Below are 22,718 nucleotides of genomic sequence, written 5' to 3'. Positions count from 1 at the left end.
ATCAACAATGGTTTCATGGTCATGATTAGACTTATAATTCCAGATTTCTTACTGAATTCAAATTTCACTATCTGCCAGGGTGGGATTCGAACCTGGGTCCCCAGAGCATGATTCTGTGGGCAGGATTCTCCACTCCCACGCCGAAGTGGCCGCGCCGTCGTGAACGCCGTCGAGGTTCCCGACGGCGCGGAACGGCCCCGGTCCCGACCGATTCAGCCCCTGACAATGGGCCAGGATCGGGGCCGCGTCATCTACAGGCCTTGTCGTCCGCGTAAAAGCGGCGCCGCATAGATGACGCGATAGGCGCCGCGTAACGGGTGTCATCCGCGCATGCGCGGGTTGGCCAGCGCCAACCCGCGCATGCGTGGTTGCCGTCCTCTCTAAGTCCGCCCCGCAAGAAGATGGGGGACAGATCTTGCGGGGCCGTGGAAGGAAGGAGGTCCTCCTTCAGAGAGGACGACCCGACGATCGGTGGGCACCAATCGCGGGCCACTCCACATTCCAGGTGAAGCCCAGTGCAGGATCCCCCCTCGCCCCCCCCCCACAGGCTGCCCCCCCCCCCAGGGTTCACGCACTGTACACGACTGCAGCGACCAGGTGTGGACGGCGCCGGGGGGAACCCGCCGTTTTGGCCTGGCCGCTCGGCCCATCCGGGCCTCAGAATAGTGGGGGTGCCAGAAAATCGCCATTTTGGGTGTCTCCGGCGATTCTCCGGCCTGAGGCCCTCGAAACTCGACCGGGCCGTTCCCGCCGCTTGGGAGAATCGCGGGAGGGCGTCGGACCGGCGTCGCGGGAAGTTTTGGCGGCCCAGGCGATTCTCCCAACCGGCGTGGGAGTGGAGAATCGCGCTCTGTGTCTCTAGATTACTAGTCCAGTGACAATACCACTGCACCACTGCATACATTTGTATGGGATGCTTTTCCATCGTGGAGATTCTTCAATGGAAGATTACCGCAACAATTGAAGCAAAGAAACATAGAAGGCTATGGGGAGGGAGGGAGACCATTGGGGTCATTTTGGATTGCACTCATAAAGAGTCAAAGACTGGAATTAATTTCCCCCTTTTACTGTAAGCTTCTATGGTTCAATGGTCTGTGTTCAGATTTCCACAGACACAGCAGTTCTAAAGAACAAAATGATAAAAGAGAATGCACAGAAGATTTTTTATCGATTAGAAATATGGATAATCTGCTAAAATATGCTTGCCCTTTAATTAACTTAGCACAAGAAACATGACTAACCAGGGTTAAGACGGGATTGTGCCAGTACTCCTGTTTTGCCAGTGAATCTCCCCACACGATTGCTCGATGTATTATGTATTCATCTAATGTTTTCAGTTCTTTATCATTTACCAGAAGCTGTTTTTTTAATCCATATTACTATAAACAAAGAAAGATGGTGAAGCACATACTTGAATCACAGCTCATGTTCTCACAATATTAAACATTCTTTTTGGCAAATGTTACAAATGAATTCCAAGCTCATCTTTGCAGGATTTCATGAGTGTCTTTTTTAAATATGGTTCCCCAGTGCTTTGCTTTTCCAAAGCTCTGTAGTTGCATTTGCACCCACACTCGAACTCCCACACTCTTAACTCCTCGCAGCTTCGTCATTTTAACTCCTGAGCGTGAACTGAGGAAGAAACGGCACCAGAGAAACTGCAATTTATGAATATAATCGCCTCTCTTTCAGTGCACGGTATCATCATAATTTAACCTCAACAGATGTTTGTTTCCAGTGAAATCTAGGATTTCCTCAGATTGTGACCAATGCCACCACACATTACCAAGTGTTGTGCTGTAGAGCTATTAATGCCTGCTAATTGTTATTCCAGTCAGCTCAGCCACTTCACAGTACTTCGTTTGCGTTTATGTCAACTGACATAATATGTTGCATTTGAAAAATCCTCTGGCCCCTCTGAGGGAGATACAGGTGCTTTCTCTACATGATTGCCCACACACCACACAGATACACGCATCTCTTATCCAAACCCAGTGTATTCCTAGAAATTATCACAAAGATCTTTGCGCTACAGGGATGATTCAGGATCAGCCCTCCCAGCGGGAAACAGTACTTGCTTTCAGCACATCTTAGTAAATCATTGGCTGCACACCTGTAATTTCCAGAGATGTGCTCCCTGTGAACATTAGATTTCAGCATTATCTGAGAAATCATGACTTAAGGACCCTGCAAACCACAAACCCCCACAAATGTTAAGTTCAACAAACCCCTGAACTCGTGACCCTTCTTTAAAAAAATGTCATTGTGCTTGTGCAGTTTTTGAGAAAAAGCTTTTTATGGGAGTAGCAAAAAGAGTGATGATACTAGATTTTTAATAATAACTCCAGCAGCAGGGATCCACCATCTCTCCAATTGCTACTCCTGCTTGTAAACCCTTCCTTGCCTGTGGATGTTTCCAGTTGTTCATCCAATCTCTGAAATAATGATCTCTTGTAATGCTTTGACTTCAATTATCCATATGTTTGCCCTTTCTGTATGGAAGTGGCTGTTAACCTTTAATTCATTTATCACACTGAAAGTTCTTGCTTAATTTATGATTGTCAAAATGTTTCTTGTCTCGGATGTTCCACTGGAATTGTTGCTTCTGATTTGACACCCTGCTGGAATTGTGCTTTTGTCTGCTCTATTCGACTATTTGACACCGCATTGCCTTTACTTGTTACGAGTCTGACACAATACACTCCTCAACAGCCACAAAGTCGTAATTCAGTCTCTCACCAAAGTTGGCGCGCTTTCTCTCAATCCGATATCTGCGCTATATGGCTCACCCTTCAACTCCGTTTTGATCGACTAAGATATTACTCAGGACTCTGTCCTTTCACTGCTTTGGACCTCCTTCGTATCTTTCTTCCACTTATGATCCAGTTCTGTTTACTTAATTAGATTCCTTACATTCCTTACATAGATTGCAATGCACTCCGTGCTTATCGCTTGCGGTCTTCTCGCAGTGCAGTGGCTGAGTTGCTACATCTCAATTCGCTGCATGCCTTCAGCAGGCTGGTGTAAATCTTGTTTCTTTCAAGTTTTCAGAGATAGGATAAATTCTGTATTCCCAACTGGGAGCCATGTTGAAAGGAGCCCAGTTGAGTGAATTAATGCTGCAGTGTTACAGTCGTCTTGATAACTTGCACTGCTTTTAAGCACAGCTGCCAGTATTGATGGCAGGAGTACTGAATTTACTTACCCCTTGCTTTATTCCTGTCTCTTGCAACTCTAAACCAACCGCTGCAACTTTATGTAATCAAAAACGATATTAGAAAATGAGTATTTATAACAAAAGTGCCAGAATATAAAGGAGGAAGTTTTTTGTGCCTGTTTAGATAATTGCTGGAGTACTGAGTACAGTTCTGCTCACGGGTACCTTGGAATGCTCATCTTGGTCTCTGAGGAAGTGCAGGATAGATTTGAGAATGTTACTAGTGCTGCAAGTGTTAGATTATGACAAGACGTTAGGTAAGTTAAACTTGTATTCTTTGAAATGTGGATAGCACAATTGCTTCACAGCTCCAGGGTCCCAGGTTCGATTCCTGGCATGGGTCACTGTCTGTGCGGAGTCTGCACATCCTCCCCGTGTGTGCGTGGGTTTCCTCCGGGTGCTCCGGTTTCCTCCCACAGTCCAAAGATGTGCAGGTTAGGTGGATTAGCCATGATAAATTGCCCTTAGTGTCCAAAATTGCCCTTAGTGTTGGGTGGGGTTACTGGGTTATGGGGATAGGGTGGAGGTGTTGACCTTGGGTAGGGTGCTCTTTCCAAGGGCCAGTGCAGACTCAATGGGCTGAATGGCGTCCTTCTGCACTGTAAATTCTATGATAATTCTATGAAATACAAAAGGTTCAGGGGTGATTTGATGGAAGGTTTTTAGGATTCTGGAAGTAATTGATAGGCTTGATGGAAAGACTTTAAATGGAAATCTCCATCCCGCCAGCCCCATTTTCCGACAGCGGGATCCTCCATTCCGGCAGCCGGCCAATGGGTTTTCCCATTGTGGTCATCCCAAGCCACCGGAAAGAACACAGGGAGAATGAGCAAAATCTACACAGGCAATCACCCAAGGCCAGATTTGAACCCTGCTCCCTGGCACTGTGAGGCAGCAGTGCAAACCACTGTGTCACACCAAATTTGTGGGGAGTCTAAGACAAGGAGGCGTAACCTTAAAATCAGAGCCAGACCATTCAAGAGAGAAATTAGGAAACACTCCTTCAGGGCGGCACGGTGGTGCAGTGGTTAGCACTGCTGCCTACGGCGCTGCGAACCCGGGTTCGATTCCGGTCCAGGTCACTGCCCGTGTGGGGTTTGCACATTCTCCCCGTGTCTGCGTGGGTTTCACCCCCACAACCCATGGATGTGCAGGTTAGGTGGATTGGCCATGCTAAATTGCCCCTTAATTGGGAAAAAATAAATAAATAATTGAGTACTTTAAATTTATTAAAAAAAGAAAAAGAAAAAAAGAAGGAAACACTTCTTCATGAAAACGGCGGTATCCTCAAAAAACAGATTTTTTTTCTACCCATGGGAATCAAGGGATGTGGAGCCAAAGCAGGTCGATAGACAGAGATCAACCATGATCTCAATGAACCTGGGGTGGCGTGGTGGCACAGTGGTTAGCACTGCAGCCTCACAGCGCCAGCGACCTGTGTTCAATTTTGGTCTTGGGTGACTGTCTAGTTTGCACTTTCTCCCCGTGCCTGCATGGGTTTCCTCCAGGGACATGAATTTGAACTTTCTAATTTCTCACTGGAGGAGAACTTAATTCCGGCAAGCTAGCTTTTTAATAAGCCTGAATGATATGCTCATGCAAGCAAAAGGGCTTCCTGACATTGTTCATCCTGCATTTAAAGCCCTGACTCCATAATTCATCCTCCTGTTAGGAAACTGATTTTTGGCCACATGGCAAATGAAATGAAAAATGAAATGAAATGAAAATGAAAATGAATGAAAAATTAAGTTACCACTTCCATTATGTACCCTACCCATTAAGCACCCCACTGCAGGTGGGCCTGCAAGATTCCATCCAGAATCTCCAACACAACAGTGTATTGAACTGCAATCTCACACAAATCATTTGCTGAAATGTACAGCTGGGCTTGAACCCAGAACCCTCTAACTGCGATTCCGGACCGCATCAATGAAACCAAGCAACACGAAGATTAAGGGGCGATTAGCCGCACCCGCACCACGCTGCCTCAACGCCGGCGCGTGATTCTCCGAGGTGCGGCGAATCGGCGCCATTTGCGCCGGCGTGTTTGATGCGGCGCCGGCCGCAGGCCGCTGGAATCGCGGGGCCGCCAATTCTCCGGCCCGGATGGGCCGAGCGGCCGCACGGAGACGACAGAGTCCCACCGGCGGCGTTCACCCCTGGTCGCTGCCGGCAGGAACTCTGCGCGAAGGGTTGGGGGGAGGCCTGTGGGGGGGAGTGGAGGGGGGTAGAGGGGCTACGTCCCCGGGGGGTCCTCCAATGGGATCTGGCCTGTGATCGGGGCCCACCGATTGGCGGGCCAGCCTCTCACCCCCCCCTCCCCCCCCCCCCCCCCCCCCCCCGGCTTACATTCCTGCGTGGCCGGCCGCCGAACATGACGCCGTGTTGAGTCGGGGCCGGCGCGCTGAAGAAGTTCCCCGCGCATACGCAGGTTGGCACGGCCCAACTGCGCATGCGCAGGTTGGCGTGGCGCCGATTTGGCGTGAACCGCTCCAGCACCATTCTGGCCCCCTGTGGGGGACAGAATCGGTCGTCCCTGTGCCCGTTTCATGCTGGCGTGAAACACGACGGGGTTCACAACGGCACGAACACTTGGGCTCCATTTTGGAGAATCGCCCCCATAGGACTTGCATCAGGATAGTGTGTTTCATAATCTCCAAACGTCCAAAAGTGATTTATAGCCAATTAAGTACTTCTGAAATGTAGTCACTGTTGTAATGTAAGGAAAGCAGCAACCAGTTTGCACACAACAAACTCCCACAGACAGTAACGTGAAAATGACCAGGTAACTCTGTTTTTTCTGATGTTGATTGAGGGACAAATTGGGAAGGACATCAGGCATAACTCCCCTGCTCCTCTTCAAAGTAATGCCATGGGATCTTTTACAACCACCTGGGAGATCAGGTGAAAGGTACTACCTCCGATAGAGCAAGGCGTCCTGGAGTGACACTGGCGTGTCAGCCGAGTGTTTTGTGCTCAAGTTTCTGAAGTGCGAGTTGTGCACACAACTTCCTGACTCGGTGTCGAGAACGCTAACAATTGAGCCAAGGTTGACACCTAAATGACTTATAGTTACAGGTGTATGCAAACACCAAGTGTCACTACATACTGAGTTTCTACCTGTCCCCGGTGTTACGAAGGATGGGCCTGGCCTCATTGCCGCGGAACGCTCCAAGTAGTTGGACCGTGCCATACCACCTTTCCCTTGTGGAAAAGTTTTTGAAGAAAAACACCTTTGACCACAAGGCAATGAAGCAGTGGTCAGCACGTAATGTCCTTGAGAACCTCAGGGAAAAGCAGACTGTGGAGGACGTTGGATGGTTCCCTGAGCAGACTGTCAGAGTCATCTGGCAGAACGTCTCATCACCAGAACTTACAAACAAGCACCAAGACCTAGCTTGGCTGGTGGTGAGAAGGGTCCCCCCCGTCAGAGTCTTCAGCGCCGTGGCACGCTGCCCTCGGAGTGACTGTGGGGGAAATGAGACGGTCACCCACCTCCTTGTGGAATGTGCCTTTGCAAAGAAGGTCTGGAAAGAGATGCAGTGGTATTTGACAAGGTTCATCCCGAGCAGCTCTGTGACACAGGTCTCTGTGCTCTATGGACTGTTTCCAGGGACACACACCAAGACAAACATCAACTGCTGCTGGAAGGTCATCAACTCGGTGAAAGACGCTCTTTGGTCTGCCCGAAACTTGCTGATCTTCCAGGGCAAAGAGCTGTCCTCGACCGAGTGTTGCAGACTGGCACATTCCAAGGTCCAGGACTACGTGCTGAGGGACGCACTCAAGCTTGGGGCAGCTGCCGCCAAGGCGCAATGGGGAAAGACCACTGTGTAAGGTCCTACCAGCAAATGTACACCGAGGGGCAGGTAACAGTGTAAACCCCCCTCGGTCTGGGTCATTAACATGATAATGTAAATGTTTAAGAAGGAATTGTAACGTAACATAAAGAGTGATATGTGTGTAAGGTTATCAAAATTGAATGGACGAAAGTCAAGGGAATGTGTAACTCTGATGGAAATGTACAGTCAAGACAGTTTGAAATGTTCTGTAATGTTTATGATAGATTTTATGAATAAAGTATATTTTTTGAAGAAAAGAAAACTGGTCTCCACAAACAGAGACCGGACAGATTGGCACTTGTGGGGGTCTCCCAAGGGATCGGTGGGTGGTGCATGGGCACCATTGCAGTGCCACCTTGGTGCCTGCCTGGCACTGCCAAGGTGCCCATGTGGCACTGCCAGTGGGCACAGCAAGCGCACCAGGTTGGTACAATTGGGCCAAGGCTGCCCTGTGTGGGTGTTGCGGTGGGGGGCAGAGACGCTCCATAGTGCGATTTGGCTGGGGCGGGCCAGGGGTCACCTTGGGGGCCTCGGAGATCGGGATGCCATATAAAAATGCTGTCCAGATCTCTCGTTTCACTGGAGAGATCCGACGAGCTGAGCTTCCCAGTATACAAAATGAGGCTATGTGCATTCCCAGCTGAGGCAATGTGAGCCGCATTGTACAGCCATGTGTTTCCCAGGGCTGCGAGCGCCGGGAAATATACCGCTAAATGCGATCGCTGTGGGACTTTGTTCCCAATTAGTTGAATCCTGCCCAGGGCGGCACGGTGGTGCAGTGGTTAGCACTGCTGCCTATGGCACTGAGGACCTGGGTTCGATCCCGGCTCTGGGTCACTGTTTGTGTGGAGTTTGCACATTCTCCCCGTGTCTGCGTGGGTTTCACCCACCCCCACAACCCAAAGATGTGCAAGTTGGGTGGATTGGCCACACTGAATTACCCCTTATTTTAAAAAAAAGTTGAATCCCGCCCATAGTACTTTGAGATCCCCAAAATAAAGATTTTATATGAGAGAAGAATAATATATTTGTTTGGGAGAAAGACAGCAGAAGATGCAAAAGTAAATTACTGCAGATATTGGAAATCTGAAATAAAAATAGAAAAAGCTGGAAATACTCAGCAGCATCTGAGGAGAAAAGAACATAGTTTATGGATAGAATTTCCAGATGGCAGGGGAAAAGTTGCGGGGTAACGCACCATGTACCCTTGAAAGGTCATCGACCTGGAACGTTAACTTTGTTTCTCTCCGCAAATGCTGCCAGACCCACTAAGGGAAGATATACTTGCATTGGAAGCAATGGAGTGAAGGTTCACTCAATTTGGATTTCTGAGGTGGGCGGGTTGCCTTTTCATGAGAGGTTGAGAAGCATAAATCTTTACTGTCTGGGGGATAGGAGCATGAGAGGTGATATCATTGAAACATACAAGATTCTAAGAAATTTTGATATGGTAGATGCTGAGAGGTTGTTTCCTCCAGCTGAAGAATCTATCACTATCAGCATAAAGGGTCGATCAGTTAAGGCTAAAGTCAAGAAGAACGTTGTCACTCAGAGTGTTGTGAATGCTTTGAATTCCCCACCCCAGATGCCTGTGGATGCGCTGTTGTTGAGTATATGAGATCAATAGATTTGGATCAAGTGGGAAGGTGGAGTTGAGGTCAAGGAGTGGTCATGATCTTATTAACTGGCAGAGCAGGCTACTCTTGCTTAAGTTCTTAAGATATTGGGCGGGTTTCTCCGACCCACTGGGCCGGAGAATCGCCGGGGACGACATGAATCCCGCCCCGTCGTCCCGACGCTGGCTGCCGGATTCTCCAGCGCCGGTTTTTCGGCGGGGGCGGGAATCACGTCGCACCGGTCGGGGGCTGTTGGCAGTGGTCCCCCCGGCGACCCTCCGCTCCATGATGGGCCGGGTGGCCACCATTTTTCGGCCAGTCAAAGAACAAAGAAAAGTACAGCACAGGAACAGGCCCTCCAAGCCCGTGCTGACCATTCTGCCCGACTAAACTACAATCTTCTACACTTCTGTATCCCTCTATTCCCATCCTATTCATGTATTTGTCAAGATGCCCCTTAAATGTCACTATCGTCCCTGCTTCCACCACCTCCGGCAGCGAGTTCCAGGCACCCAATACCCTCTGTGTATAAAACTTGCCTCGTACATCTCCTCTAAACCTTGCCCCTCGCACCTTAAACCTATGCCCCCTAGTAATTGACCCCTCTACCCTGGGGAAAAGCCTCTGACTATCCACTCTGTCTATGCCCCTCATAATTTTGTAGACCTCTATCAGCTCGCCCCTCAAGCTCCGTCGTTCCAGTGAGAACAAACCGGGCTTATTCAACCGCTCCTCATAGCTAATGCCCTCCACACCAGGCAACATCCTGGTAAATCTCTTCTGCACCCTCTCTAAATCCTCCACATCCTTCTGGTAGTGTGGCGACCAGAATTGAACACTATACTCCAAGTGTGGCCTAACTAAGGTTCTATACAGCTGCAACATGACTTGCCAATTCTTATACTCAATGCCCCGGCCAATGAAGGCAAGCATGCCGTATGCCTTCTTGACTACCTTCTCCACCTGTGTTGCCCCTTTCAGTGACCTGTGAACCTGTACACCTAGATCTCTCTGACTTTCAATACTCTTGAGGGTTCTACCATTCACTGTATATTCCCTACCTGCATTAGACCTTCCAAAATGCATTACCTCACATTTGGCCGGATTAAACTCCATCTGCCATCTCTCCGCCCAAGTCTCCAAACAAACTAAATCCTGCTGTATCCTCTGACAGTCCTCATCGCTATCCGCAATTCCACCAACCTTTGTGTCGTCTGCAAACTTACTAATCAGGCCAATTACATTTCCTCCAAATCGTTTATATATACTACGAACAGCAAAGGTTCCAGCACTGATCCCTGCGGAACACCACTAGTCACAGCCCTCCAATTTGAAAAGCACCCTTCCATTGCTACTCTCTGCCTTCTATCACCTAGCCAGTTCTGTATCCATCTTGCCAGCTCACCCCTGATCCTGTGTGACTTCACCTTTTGTACCAGTCTACCATGAGGGACCTTGTAAAGGGTGTAAATCAAACCGGCGGAACCTGGCTCAGCGGGCGGCCTGCGGAGTCCTCGGGGAGGAGGGGGCGCTGGCCCCGGGGTGTGCCCTCACGGTGGCCTGGCCCACGGTCGGGGCCCACCGATCTGCGGGCGGGCCTGTGCCGTGGGGGCACTCTTTCCCTCCATGCCGGCCACTGTAACGGTCCTCCATGGCCGGCGCGGAGAAGAACTCCCCTGCCTATGCGCTGGGATCACACCAGAACACTCTGGCGCTCCTGTGCATACGCCAACTCGCGCCGGCCGGCGGAAGCCCTTCAGCGCTGGTTGGCGCGGCGCCAACCCTTCCGGCACCGGCTGGCGCGGCACCAACCCCGCCAGCGCCGGCCTAGCCCCTGAAGGTGCGGAGGATTCCGCATCTTCCAGGCGGCCCAACGCCAGAGTGGTTCACGCCACTCTTTGGCGCCGGTATGACCCGCCCGCCTGATGTCGGAGAATCCCGCCCATTGTATCATCTCACACATCATCCCACCTTAAAAAGAAACAAGATGTTCTGCCTAGTTTCAGTTATTAGATGTCTCTTTAATTCAGTCAATAATACATAAAGACAAGGCAAGTGGATTGAACACGCTAAATTGCCCCTTAATTGGAAAAAATGAATTGGGTACACTAAATTTATTTTTAAAAGTAATACATTAAGACTAGATATTCCTGGAACTTGACGGGGTATGGAGTAGACCCACTGCATGTGAAATTTGGGGTGGAACCATGGTTTTGCCTGGTTTGACTACCAAGATTGTAGAAGCCTTGTTTAATTTCTGTCCTGGTGGGCCACGTCTTCGTCCCGACCCTCACATTAAGGAGGCTTTTTTGAGGGGTGATGCACTATCAATTACGACGAGACAAGAGTAGAATGTAATCGAGGCTTTATTACACAGAGATGTGTGGCCTCCTACAGCAGCTTATGAAATGGCAGCTGTTCGGAGAGCACACACATTTATACTCCGCCTCCTGGGCGGAGCCAGCAGGCAGGGATCTACCCCCGTGCCTGTAGTACAGGGGCCTTACCGTAATGCCCATATATACAATATAATACATCAGTGGTGACTACCACAAGGGGGTTCCCCAGCTTCCCCAGGCGATCCACTCATTAAGTCCTTTCAAGACCTAACATTTCTCCTGTCAGTTTAGTGCTGGCATGTGCTCCATCGAGACCCTTCCAAAAGTCCAGAACAGTCGAAGGAAGGGATCAATTACCTGCGTTAAATTGCCTCGTGGCTCCCTCACAAGATTAATTTTCCTCTTTTCTTTCTTCAGCGAGGAAGAACCCCCTCAGAGGAGTAGCATGGACTGCCCCATCACAGGGTTTTAATGATTCTGCCTGTCCCAACCCTTGGGATTGAGGCTTGGTTTACATCCTTAACTGTGGACAAGCTGGAGTTCTGTAGCACCAGTTTTTTTGTTGCAGAGGCAGTCCCAAAGAGTTTGAAAATAAATCAGCTAAACTGTTTCAGCCTAAGTCATTACAATCATTTTGAGGTTTGTTCCCTAAGTTACAGACTGGAGAAAGTGAGCATTGTCATATTCGAAATAAACACACAGCTGCACACCTAACAGTCAGTTATTTCTGAAGCTGAGGTCAGCAATACAAAATTACCAAGGCTGGGTAAGGGGCCAAAGGGCAATTACAACAACTTGTATTTATATAGCACCTTTAACACAATTAAGTGGCTAGAGTTGTTCATTAAGCTGAGTTTGCAGAGGAAAATTGAATGAATTGGAATATTCTCAGACAGACGAGTGGACTTGTTAGCTTCAGCAGCTCCAAGAGATATGAACAAAGGAACTCCTAGACATAAAAGACTAAGATTCATTCAGTTTGTCTTCTACAATCCTGGTAGTCGATCCATACAATAATGGAGTTGTTAACTGACCATGGCAATCAATCTTTACCAAAAAGTCGAAATAGATCTGGGGCAGGGAGAACTACCTGGTACTTGGTAAGGTTTCACTCCGCCATGTTCCACTAGGGGATTTTCACAGGAAGTGCACAATAAGTGCAATTGATAGTCGCATTATTTTAAAAAGTTCAATGGATTTCCTTCAATGTGTCCGTAGTGGGAATGGAGATTCTGGTTTGTGGAAGCGTGTTCCAGGCCTCCTTCATTGTTCTTGGGGGGGGGGGGGGGGGGAGGAGATAGCATTTGAATCACATTGGGGTGTATACAGTTGGAGCATTGGTTGTGAACTCTTTGAGGTTGGTCACTTGTAAGCTTGATGTACTGCTTAGAAATATTTAATTGTTCGTTCAAAATTTTATACAGGCAACTCAACCGGTGGGCTTTTTTTCAGTTCTGAAGGCTGCCAACCAACCAATGTGACCAACGAGGAGACACTGGTATCTCATGAGTAATTGTTTGTAATGAAGCAAGCTGCATTGAACTTTCTCAAGGTTAGCAGTAAATGGGCTCCAAGCGTCTGTCTCATACTTAAGGTGTAGTCTCACTCGTGTTTGCTACAGTACTTCCTTCAGTGTAGTTGCAGAGTGATGGAAATTCCATTTCATGAACCTAAGCGCCATGGATGCCTGGGGGCTGCCTGTTGACTTTCTACATTCCACTTTAAATTATTTTGGATGTGAATTCTTTAAGTAACAGCATTCTTTAGCAAACTTCAGGAAGGGAATCATGCATTGTGTAGTATTGATGGGCATTGAGTATTGTTGATTTGCATGATGTTGCATTTCTCCACAATGAATTTTGTTCCCTATACCTTAGCTTTTGATGAGATTATTTAGATCTTCCAGAAGGCTAACCTCATCTGCTGCCTCAGTAATGGCTTTGTAGACATGGCAGTCATCTGTAAAGAGTTTGAACTATCTTGGTAGCTTGATATTCCATCCTGGATATAATTTATTCCTGTGGTGGAAAGCTTGGCAACCAAGAGTCTAAAGTCACCCGTTCTGCCCAAGCAGTCTGCACTTATCATATGCCATGTCTCAAACTGCCCATGTACTATATTACAAAATATTATTATTGCTAGAAATGAAATAACTACATTTAGAAAAGCGACAATACCTTAAGTGTATCAGTTGCAAACTTGTGTTTTTGAGAGTTTGATATTTTTATGTAATTGTTTCTTCCTAATTTGTTCAATAAATTAGCTTGATATTTAAAATTTAAATTAGGTCCAATTTGGTGCACTATTACTTTTGGAGGCAAGTGAAGAATACTGGAATGAGAAGGTAATTTCCAAAAGTTAAAGCAACTATTAGAAAGTTAACCCTTCAGCCTCATCAAAAGGTCACTGACCTGTAATGCTACCTCTGGTTCTTTCTCTTCAGATACTTCCAGACCTGCTGAGCATTTCCAGTGCCTTCTATTTTTATTTCAGATTTTGAATATTCTTAGTAATTTGCTCTTGTATCAGAAAGGCTCTGTTTGTCATTCTGGGCATGTTACCAAAAGTGAATTCAGTATGAATGCAAATGAAGACACATTTGAAGACACAGAGAGTTGTGAATCACAGATTCTTAAATTACAGAAGCTTGTAAAAAAGCTCAAGTGAAAGATTGGAAAACACCTAAATTATCACGGGATAGAGCTTCCGCTAGGCTGTGTGCAATTTGCCCAAAATTGGCCAACTGAACACACAATATAAAAGGAGTCTGAGCATTCAGCGTAAATCAAGTTTCAGCAACTTCAACATTGGTTTCAAAAATGTTGTGATGGAAGCCAGTGCTGCCCACAAAACCGATCATGCCCCAGATAAATTCATCACCATTGTGAGTTCCATCAATAACATTATTTGTGGCCTTTGAGAAAATGCTTTAAATTAAGTTTATTTTAAACACAAGGGCACTTTCAAGTTTTGGTTTTAATTTTAAACACAATTTAATTCACTAAGAAACTGACTACTTTACACCATGAGTCCCAGGTGACCATAGGCTGCTTTCGCCTTTGAGGGAATGATTTAATCCAAGGATCACCATGCCTCAGGTGAGGAGGAATGTTGAGAAGCCGGGCCTTCATAAATAACCTCAGCCAGTACGGGAATTGAACCCCCTCTGCTAAACCAGCCCACCAATGTACCTCGTGAGTCACATTACTCACAGTTGGTGGACCACACACTGATCAAAATGTTTTTTGTCATAAAACCATTTTCCACTGTATTAATAAAATACATGGTTAAATAGAACAAGGGATGCATTTGAATGCAAAGTAAATAAAATAAACAATTGTGTTCTCAAACATTACCCAATTGTACTGTTTCATGGAAGAGTTTGCAATTTTTTACATGCAAAGTGGAAACTTGAGCCATAACCTCACTTCAGACAATTAACACAATTTTGAATGCAATTTTCACCTGGATTGCCAGTTGCACACAGAATGGAAATTCTATCCTGATATGTACCTTTATTTGTTAACATTATGAAAAAGAGGAAAGTATGGCCCTTTATCATGAAAGAATAAAGAAACAAAATCTCTCAAGCAGTGATTATATTTGGTTCCAATTGGAAACTTCAAAGTGTTAATAATAAAGAAGCCATTCAAAGATCTGAGAGGGGTATAGATCAAGAAAAGGCCATTTAGCCCACCAATCTTGTCACTTCCACAGCTAATTTATAATCTACTGTTCCATAGACTACTCTGTCCATGTAATCTGATGAAGGAAAGCTCTATATAAATACTCACCGATCTTTAAAGGTAACCCAGCAAAGCTCTAGCATATTCATCCATCTTCAGATTTCCACACTACAGCTTTGACCTCTTGCCCTTATTGCCAATATTTTCCCTCCCCTGGCTCTAGCAGCTCTTTACAGAATCAATCAAAAAGAAAATTAATTGCACTCCTTGTTGGTCTAAATTGAAGAAAACCTGCTCACAGGGGTCAGCTGATTCCCCACCTGAGCGCTCCCTATTTTCTTTTGTATTTTCTAAATTAAAAATTAAATAACGTGAAGATTGAAGCCATTTCTTTTTGCCCCCGTTCCAAACACCATTCCCTCACTTCTGACTCCATCTCTCTCCCTAGCAGCAGCCTGAAATTAAGTTAGTGTGTTGGTTAATCTTGGTGGCACAAATGATCCCAAATAAGCTTCTGACATCATTCGTGCCATCACCAAGATAACCTGTTTACACTTGTGTGATATCGCTCAACCTCACCCTTGACTGAGCTCTCTCCTACTGCTGCAACCCTCAATCATGCCTTGGTTACCGCTAGACTTGATTATTTCAATGCATTCCTGATTGGTCTCCTACATTTTGTACACTCTGTAAACTTGAGGTCGTCAAAAACCCTGCTGCCCATGTCTTAATTTGGAGCAAGACCCGTTTTCCTATCTCTCCTGTACTGTCTGACCTGCAATAATTCCCTGATCAAGCAACATCTTCACTTTACAATTCTCCTTGTTTTCAGATCTCTTCATGGCCTTGCCCCTCCCTTTCTCTGTAATATCATCCAGCCGCACAACACGCTGAGAGATTTGTGCTCCTCTATTACTGACCTCTTGTGCATTCCTGATTATAATGGCGGCACCATTGGGAACATGCATTCAGCTGCCTAGGCCCCAAGGTCCAGAATACGCTTCCTGCTCCTCTCTACCTCACCTCCCACCTTTAAGATACTGAACAAAACCTACCTCTTGCACCAAGCTCTTCAGCATCCAATCTGATATCTCCTTATGTGTTTTGGTGTCACACTTTATTTTTCAATGCTACTGTGTCGTGCCATGGGATGTTTCGTTCTGTTAAAAGCAGTATATAAATGTATGTTTTTGTTATTTCCTAATGGTGATTTCCAAATTGTTTGGAGCCATCTGTACCAAGTGGGTATTCTTTATGTACACTCATTTAGATTTAGATTTATTGGTATGTGTACCAATGTACAGTGAAAAGTATGGTTCTGCGTACAGTCCAGGCAGATCGCTCCATTCTTGAAAACTCAGAACATACGATAAATACACAATGTAAATACATAAACATAGACATCGGGTGAAGCATACAGAATATAGAGCTACAACTGTCGAGAAGATGCATAGAAAGATCAGTTCAGTCCCTAAGTGGGCCATTTAGGAGTCTGATAACAGAGGGGAAGATGCTGTTTTTGAATCTGTTAGAGCGTGTTCTCAGATTTTTGTATCTTCTGCCCGATGGAAGAAGTTGAAAGAGAGAATAACCCGGGTGGGAGGTGTCTTTGATTATGATTCCTGCTTTCCCAAGGCAGTGGGAGGTGTAGACAGAGTCAATGGATGGGACGCGGGCATGTGTGATAGACTGAGCTGTGTTCATGACTCTGTCGTTTCTTACAGTCTTGGGCCGAGCAGTTTCCATGCTGCCAAGCTGTGATGGAGCCAGATGGAATGCTGCTATGGTACATCTATAAAAATTGATAAGAGTTATTGCGGTCAGCCTAATTTCCTGAAGAAGTATAGGCGCTGTTGTGCTTTCTTGGTCGTATCGTCGGCGTGGGTGGACCAGGAAGATTGTTGGTGATGTTTACACTGAGGAATTTGAAGCTGTCAATCACCTCCACCTCTGCACCATTGATACAAACAGGGGCATGTACGACACTTGCTTCCTGAAGTCGATGACCAGCTTTTAGTTTTGTTGACATTTAGGTAGAAATTGTTATCGTTGCACCATGCCACTAAGTTCTCTATCTCCTTCCTCTACTCTGACTCATCGTTGTTGAGATCCGACCCACTACAGTCGTGTCATCAGCAAACTAGTAACTGGAGTTGGAGCTGGATTTTGCCACACAGACCTATGTGTATAAGGAATATAATAGGGGGCTAAGTACGCAACCTTGCGGGGCCCTGGTATTGAGGATTATCATGGAGGAGATGTCATTGTTTATACTTATTCATTCCATATCTGAAAATATTTTTATCTTTGTTGAGAATCCCATCCCCAGCAAGGTATAGTGTATGCAGCCATTCCCTTGAGTTCCTGATGGAGATAACAGCAAACGTGTGAAGTATCTTTGAAATGTCTTCATAGCATTATAGTTTTCAAGTGCATATCTGATTTACTTTTCATCTTTCGTGGAGAAAATCCACCTTCCTCTATTTCTTTCATGGAACGTCTGGAATAATGGTGGTCTGTAGGCATGGCTGAGAAGTAGCAAATAATAACCATCGCAAAATGATTGTAAATCACTGTCTCAAGAAAGATAATACATTTCAGACGCTTGTTCCGAACAATGACATAATGTACCTAAAGGACCAAACGGAGCATTCTCTACTTGAGGGCAGAAGAAGTAGCTCCCACTTCGAGCTACGCCAACTCCATCAAAACGTGTTTCGGAAACACACTTTAATTTGACTTACACATAACTTAATATTATAATGCACATTCATGCTTCATTTGTGAATGACATTGTCCAAATAACAAAATCACACTGCTTTCCGTCTAACCAAACACATAGGGCGTGATCTTCCGACAATGGGTGGGATCCAGTCTCGCAGAGAGAAGTCGCCTTAGAAGCTGAGTTATCTCTGCCTTTGCCGGATCTAATGGCCACCTGGCATCGGCCGGCCTTGTCAAGGAGACCGCAGCCGGGTGCCATTCAGTACTGGTCCCCACAAATGGGGACCAGGCAGAAGGGTACCTGGAAGGGATCTCCCAGGCGATCGGATGCCACCAAGTGGTCAACCTCCGGGCAAGGTGACACCCTGGCACTGCTGGTGCTACCTGGGCACCCAGGCTCTGCCACCTGGATGCCAGCCTGGCACTGACAGGGTGCCCAGGTGGCACTTTCAGGCTGGCAGGGGCACTGTCAGGGTTCCAGGCTGGCAGTGCGCACGTGTGGGAGGGTGCGGTTGACCCGAGGATCACCTAACACGTGAATTGGGGCATTGGGGGTTGGGGGGGCTAGGGGTGGCGTCAGTGAGGGTAGTGGGATCGGGGTGCCATTTAAAAATGGCATCCCAATCCCCTCCTGCATTGACAGGAGCTCCTCAGTGCAGGAAATGCGGTTAAGTGCGGCCTTGTCAGGGCGTTCCCGTAAGACAGAGTGCCATTATATAGTGGGGTCGTTCTCGACACTTCCCGATAATTCTGCCCAGAACAGCATTCTGTTTTATTTTGGTTGGATTACACCCATAAAGTGCTTGTTGCACATTTTTTCTTCATGATACCATTGTGTGGATGTGAAATGGATGGCAAGAGTTCTGGTTGCTTTGCTTTCTGTTTTAATTTGAAATACAGTAATTTAAAAATCTGGATTGTCCAATATACAGTAAAATGATTTTATCTGCTACTGTTGCATCAAACCATGTGTGAAACTTGGGAAATATTAGCAAGGTTTCTCTGTCAACCTTTCCCAAAATATCAAGATTATTACATAAATTTTTGTGCAGATTAAGGTCAGGGATGCTTAACAGTTTGGACATCAAGCATTCCAAGGCCAGATATTGCATAATTCAGGAATTATATTTACATTTGGAAACTGCAACCAAAAAGCAACTGTGGATTCACTTCCAATGGACGCAATTATCATCTGAATCGTTCCTGTGTGAAACAGGATGAAAGTGTATATTGGGTCTGAAATATTAAACAAAGGAGAAATCCCTCTAATCTGTCTCAAGATGTATCCCAGTCCCAATCTCAAAAGAGAATCGCTGACTGCCTCTGTGCCAATTAGTACCAGTGTTATGTTCCCATATCTACTAGAAACTGGGTTAGTGCTGCCCCAAACTCTACAAAGAAACCTGGAGGTTGCTCACAGCTGGAGGAAACAATCACTCGATCAATCGGCATTAGACTCAAGCCTGAGTCCTTGGTGGTGAAAGAACAGTGTGTTTTTTAATTTCACCTCCGTTCAGGAAGCAAATATTTGTAAATTTTAAATGTTGCGTCTTGCTTTTTCTTCTTCTCCCTAGTTTCCTCCTTTAGCCGTGCTTCAAAAGGTGTTAACTAATTGCTGGTTTACAATTATGCCAGCTTAAGTTTCTTCAAAATATTTGAACTCGAGTCTTCAGCAGGACTGAGGGCTGCATGAACCAAAGAGAATAAAGTTAGGGGCGGGATTCTCTCAGCCCGGGGCCAGGCCGGAGACTCCCGCAACCGGCGCGAATCGCGCCACGCCGCCCTGAGCCGGGATGCGATTCTCCACAGAGTGGAGAATCGGCGCTGGCGTGGTTGGCACGGGCCCGATAAGGGGCCGTTCTACGCGGCCGGCCCACCGATTCTCGGCCCGTGACAGGCCAAGCGGCCGTCGTAAAAAAGCCGAGTCCCACCGGCGCCGTCCACACCTGCTCTCAGCTGGCGGGAACTCAGCGTGGAAGGGTTGAGGGGCGGCCTGTGGGGGGGGGGCCTCTGATGTGGCCTTGCCCGCGATCGGGGCCCACCAATCGGCAGGCCGGCCTCTCTGGCTGGGGGCCTCCTTTCTTCCGCGCCAGCCCCTGTAGCCCTGCGCCATGTTATGTCGGGGCCAGCACGTTGAAGGAAGCCACTCGCATGTGCGCGTTGGCGCCGGTGCCACTGCGCATGCGCGGATCCCGCGTCGCCCAGTTGACGCCGGGATCAGCAGCTGGAACGGCGTGAACCGCTCCAGCGCCGTGCTGGCCCCCTGTAGGGGCCAGAATTGCTGATCCTGAGGCTGTAGCATTTTCGACGGCGTCAACACTTAGCCTCAGGATCACAGAATCCCGCCCAGGGTTTCTCTCCAGGTTATTTCTAGGCATTATTTTATTGCTGTGCAGTTTTTAATATTTCATGGAAATAATGCACATTGTGTCTTTTCTTCAAATGTAATAGGTGAAATGGCCATTTATTCTTGTTTCCTTTCTTCTGTTATTGACTGCTTGTGTCCTGTGCATGCACGCATTTACAATTCACAATCAGGTACTCTCTGCATTCCAGGCCTTAAACTAAAAGGCACCTTATTAGGGCTTCCCACGAGCAGCTGGCACACTGGTTGCTGTGCATGTAATTGGGAGTTAGTTCAGTGAGCATCAGTAAACAGCTCTCAGCATCCTGTCGCCGTATCCTGTGAACTGCAGGTAATTTGGTCTCAATTTAACATGCTGTATGTGAATGACAAATTCCCTGGTGCGATATCTTACTGCTATTTAAAATATGAACATCAGAACATTCCGGAATCACAATTGAAAAAGGCAAATTATTTGGTTACATTGGCCCTGTGATAGCTTTATATCATTGTAATTGTGTTTGGGATGTACAGGTGCAGATATAGAGTAGGGAGAATATCTGTTGCTTAGTTACCAGCGACTTAAAAGACAGAAAGCATCAAATATGTATGCCAAACTACTGTGTTAGCAATAGCAATTGATTGATTAGAACTGAATTTGATTTATCGTATTGTTTGTGCAGCAGTGACAAAGCAATGTAAACAATCCAAAAAAACTAAATTTATCTGGCACTCGTATTTAAAGAGTAAAATCATTCCCTTCTTGCTAAAAATGTTGCATGTAAAAAGTGTATGAAGTATTTGCGTGAGAGGCATTCTGCTATAGTGCATGTACCAACACTTGGCTGCCAGTAGCGTTGTCTAACAGCCTTTAAGTAATGGGAATCTATGACAGTTGGTGATCTAGAAGCACTTCATTATTCTACAAACAGATCTACACTTCTTTGTCATTATAATGATATTTGTCTTCAAAGAAAAAATTGATTAGGAACACAAGGCAATGCTCAACAATCGTGGGTGTACCATCTAAACTATTGTAGTTTATTGTCGAGCAGCCCTCCTTGTTCTCTGAAATCTTGCACGGGGGCTATCTCTCCCTCTTCAATATTTCGCATAAACCTTTGCTTAGCTTTGGAGGCAGGGCAGATGCAGTAGCAGAATTCAAAACATTTTTTGTTATTCCATGGCATTCTGAGGCAATTCTCCCAGGTACACAATACGTGGTTAAATGACACTGAAAACACATGGAAAAATACGTTCCTGGCGCAAGTGATGTTTTTGTTTTGTTTTGCTGATACAAGCTGTCCCATACAGAAGGGAATTGATTGCTCTGGAATGTGTGCTCCAGCTCATGAGGAGAACTATGTGTAGCTGCCATTGCTGTTTTGACCTTTCCATTTGTGCAGGGAGACAGTCAAATGGAGCAAGTGGAATTTCTGATCATTAGTTTAAATTAAAGGGAAGCTCATACTTAAAGGTGAACGTTTGCATATCGAGAAAAACAACTATTTTGTTTTCCACACCCCCCCCTCCTAATATTTTTGCATCTCATGCATATTCATGCATCAGGATAGAACTGTTTCAACCTGCAAGTTTTGATCAGAAACTTTGGCACTCATATTTTTCAAGACTCTAGCACCTAAAGTTATTTTGAACGTAGCTGCCTGATGCACTGTCACTTACACCCCAGTTGACATAACGGATGTGCATATGTCTGTCAATGTGTGTAATCCTCCAACCCAATTTCCATTCCTTGAGAAGGCATTTCTGATCTGACAGCCAAATATCAGCAGAAGGACCTAATTCACTACCCCTCCCACCCCAATCCAGCAAACAAAAAAAGTCCAATAGGCGCTAGGTTGCGAATGTGCTGAGTAATTGTGGGTGTGTGATCTAGACGGATATAGGCAGATTTTTTTTATTCGTTCATGGGATGTGGATGTCGCAGGCTGTGCCAGCATTTACTGCCCATCGCTAATTGCCCTTGAGGGAGCTGTTAAGAGTCAACCACATTGCTGTGGGTCTGGAGTCACATGTAGGCCAGACCAGGTAAGGACAGCAGATTTCACTTCCCTAAAGGACATTAATGAACCAGATGGGTTTTTACGACAATTGACAATGGTTTTCATGATCATCATTAACATTTTAATTCCAGGTTTTTCTAGAATTGAAATTACACCAGCTGCAGTGGCAGGATTTGAACCTGGGTCTCCAGAGCATTACTCTGGTCTCTGGTTAACTAGTCCAGAAACAACATCACTACGCCACCACCTCCCCGATATGCCCTCATTGAAGCCTCTTGAAAAGTATTTTATCTTGTTGGGGTGAGGGTTGAGTAATGCGTATGCCTGTGGCACCACAACCCTGACCTGTGCCACTGCTGATGATAAAATGATTTGTTTTAACAACAAAAATAAAACAGCAGGTAGAATGAAATGCCACTTCAAAATCAATCGAACAGAAGACCGGCAAAGATTAAAAAGTTGTTCAAAATTCTACTTACCAAGCTATGGCACAGTAGCACAGTGGTTAACACTGTTGATTCACAGCGCCAGGGTCCCAGGTTCGATTCCCAGCTTGGGTCATGTCTGTGTGGAGTCTGCTTTTCTCCCCGTATCTACGTGGGTTTCCTCCGGGTGTTCCGATTTCCTCCCACAAGTCCCAAAGACGTGCTGTTAGGTAATTTGGACATTCTGAATTCTCCCTCTGTGTACCCAAACAGGCGCCGGAGTGTGGCGACTAGGGGATTTTCACAGTAACTACATTGCAGTGTTAATGTAAGCCTACTTGTGACAATAATAAAGATTATTATTATAAAGGAGATATTACTTTAAGAGGTGCAGAAACTCATTTCCTGTGGCCCTGCAGCCTTCCCACTTTCTCCAGCTTATTTCAGAGTGCCTGGATAAGTTTGTGCCAATTAATCTAATTTCCAGAACAGCCAGGTCAC

The 22,718-nt window shown here is 46.3% G+C and overlaps 2 protein-coding genes across 4 annotated transcripts in view; one reads left to right on the top strand and one right to left on the bottom strand.

The window, feature by feature from the left end:
• Positions 1-1,320, bottom strand: part of LOC140410490 (uncharacterized) — a 105,633-nt gene extending 104,313 nt beyond the window's left edge. The window contains exon 1 of the mRNA XM_072498632.1: positions 1,242-1,320. The gene's annotated coding sequence lies outside the window, so the exon portion shown is untranslated. The remainder of the gene's footprint in view (positions 1-1,241) is intronic.
• Positions 1-22,718, top strand: part of dlgap2a (discs, large (Drosophila) homolog-associated protein 2a) — a 1,100,531-nt gene that overhangs the window by 606,461 nt on the left and 471,352 nt on the right. The window lies entirely within an intron of this gene.

The sequence above is a fragment of the Scyliorhinus torazame genome, chromosome 4 (genome assembly GCF_047496885.1).
Source record: "Scyliorhinus torazame isolate Kashiwa2021f chromosome 4, sScyTor2.1, whole genome shotgun sequence".
Classification (NCBI taxonomy): domain Eukaryota; kingdom Metazoa; phylum Chordata; class Chondrichthyes; order Carcharhiniformes; family Scyliorhinidae; genus Scyliorhinus; species Scyliorhinus torazame.
This window is presented reverse-complemented; position numbering and strand designations above follow the sequence as displayed.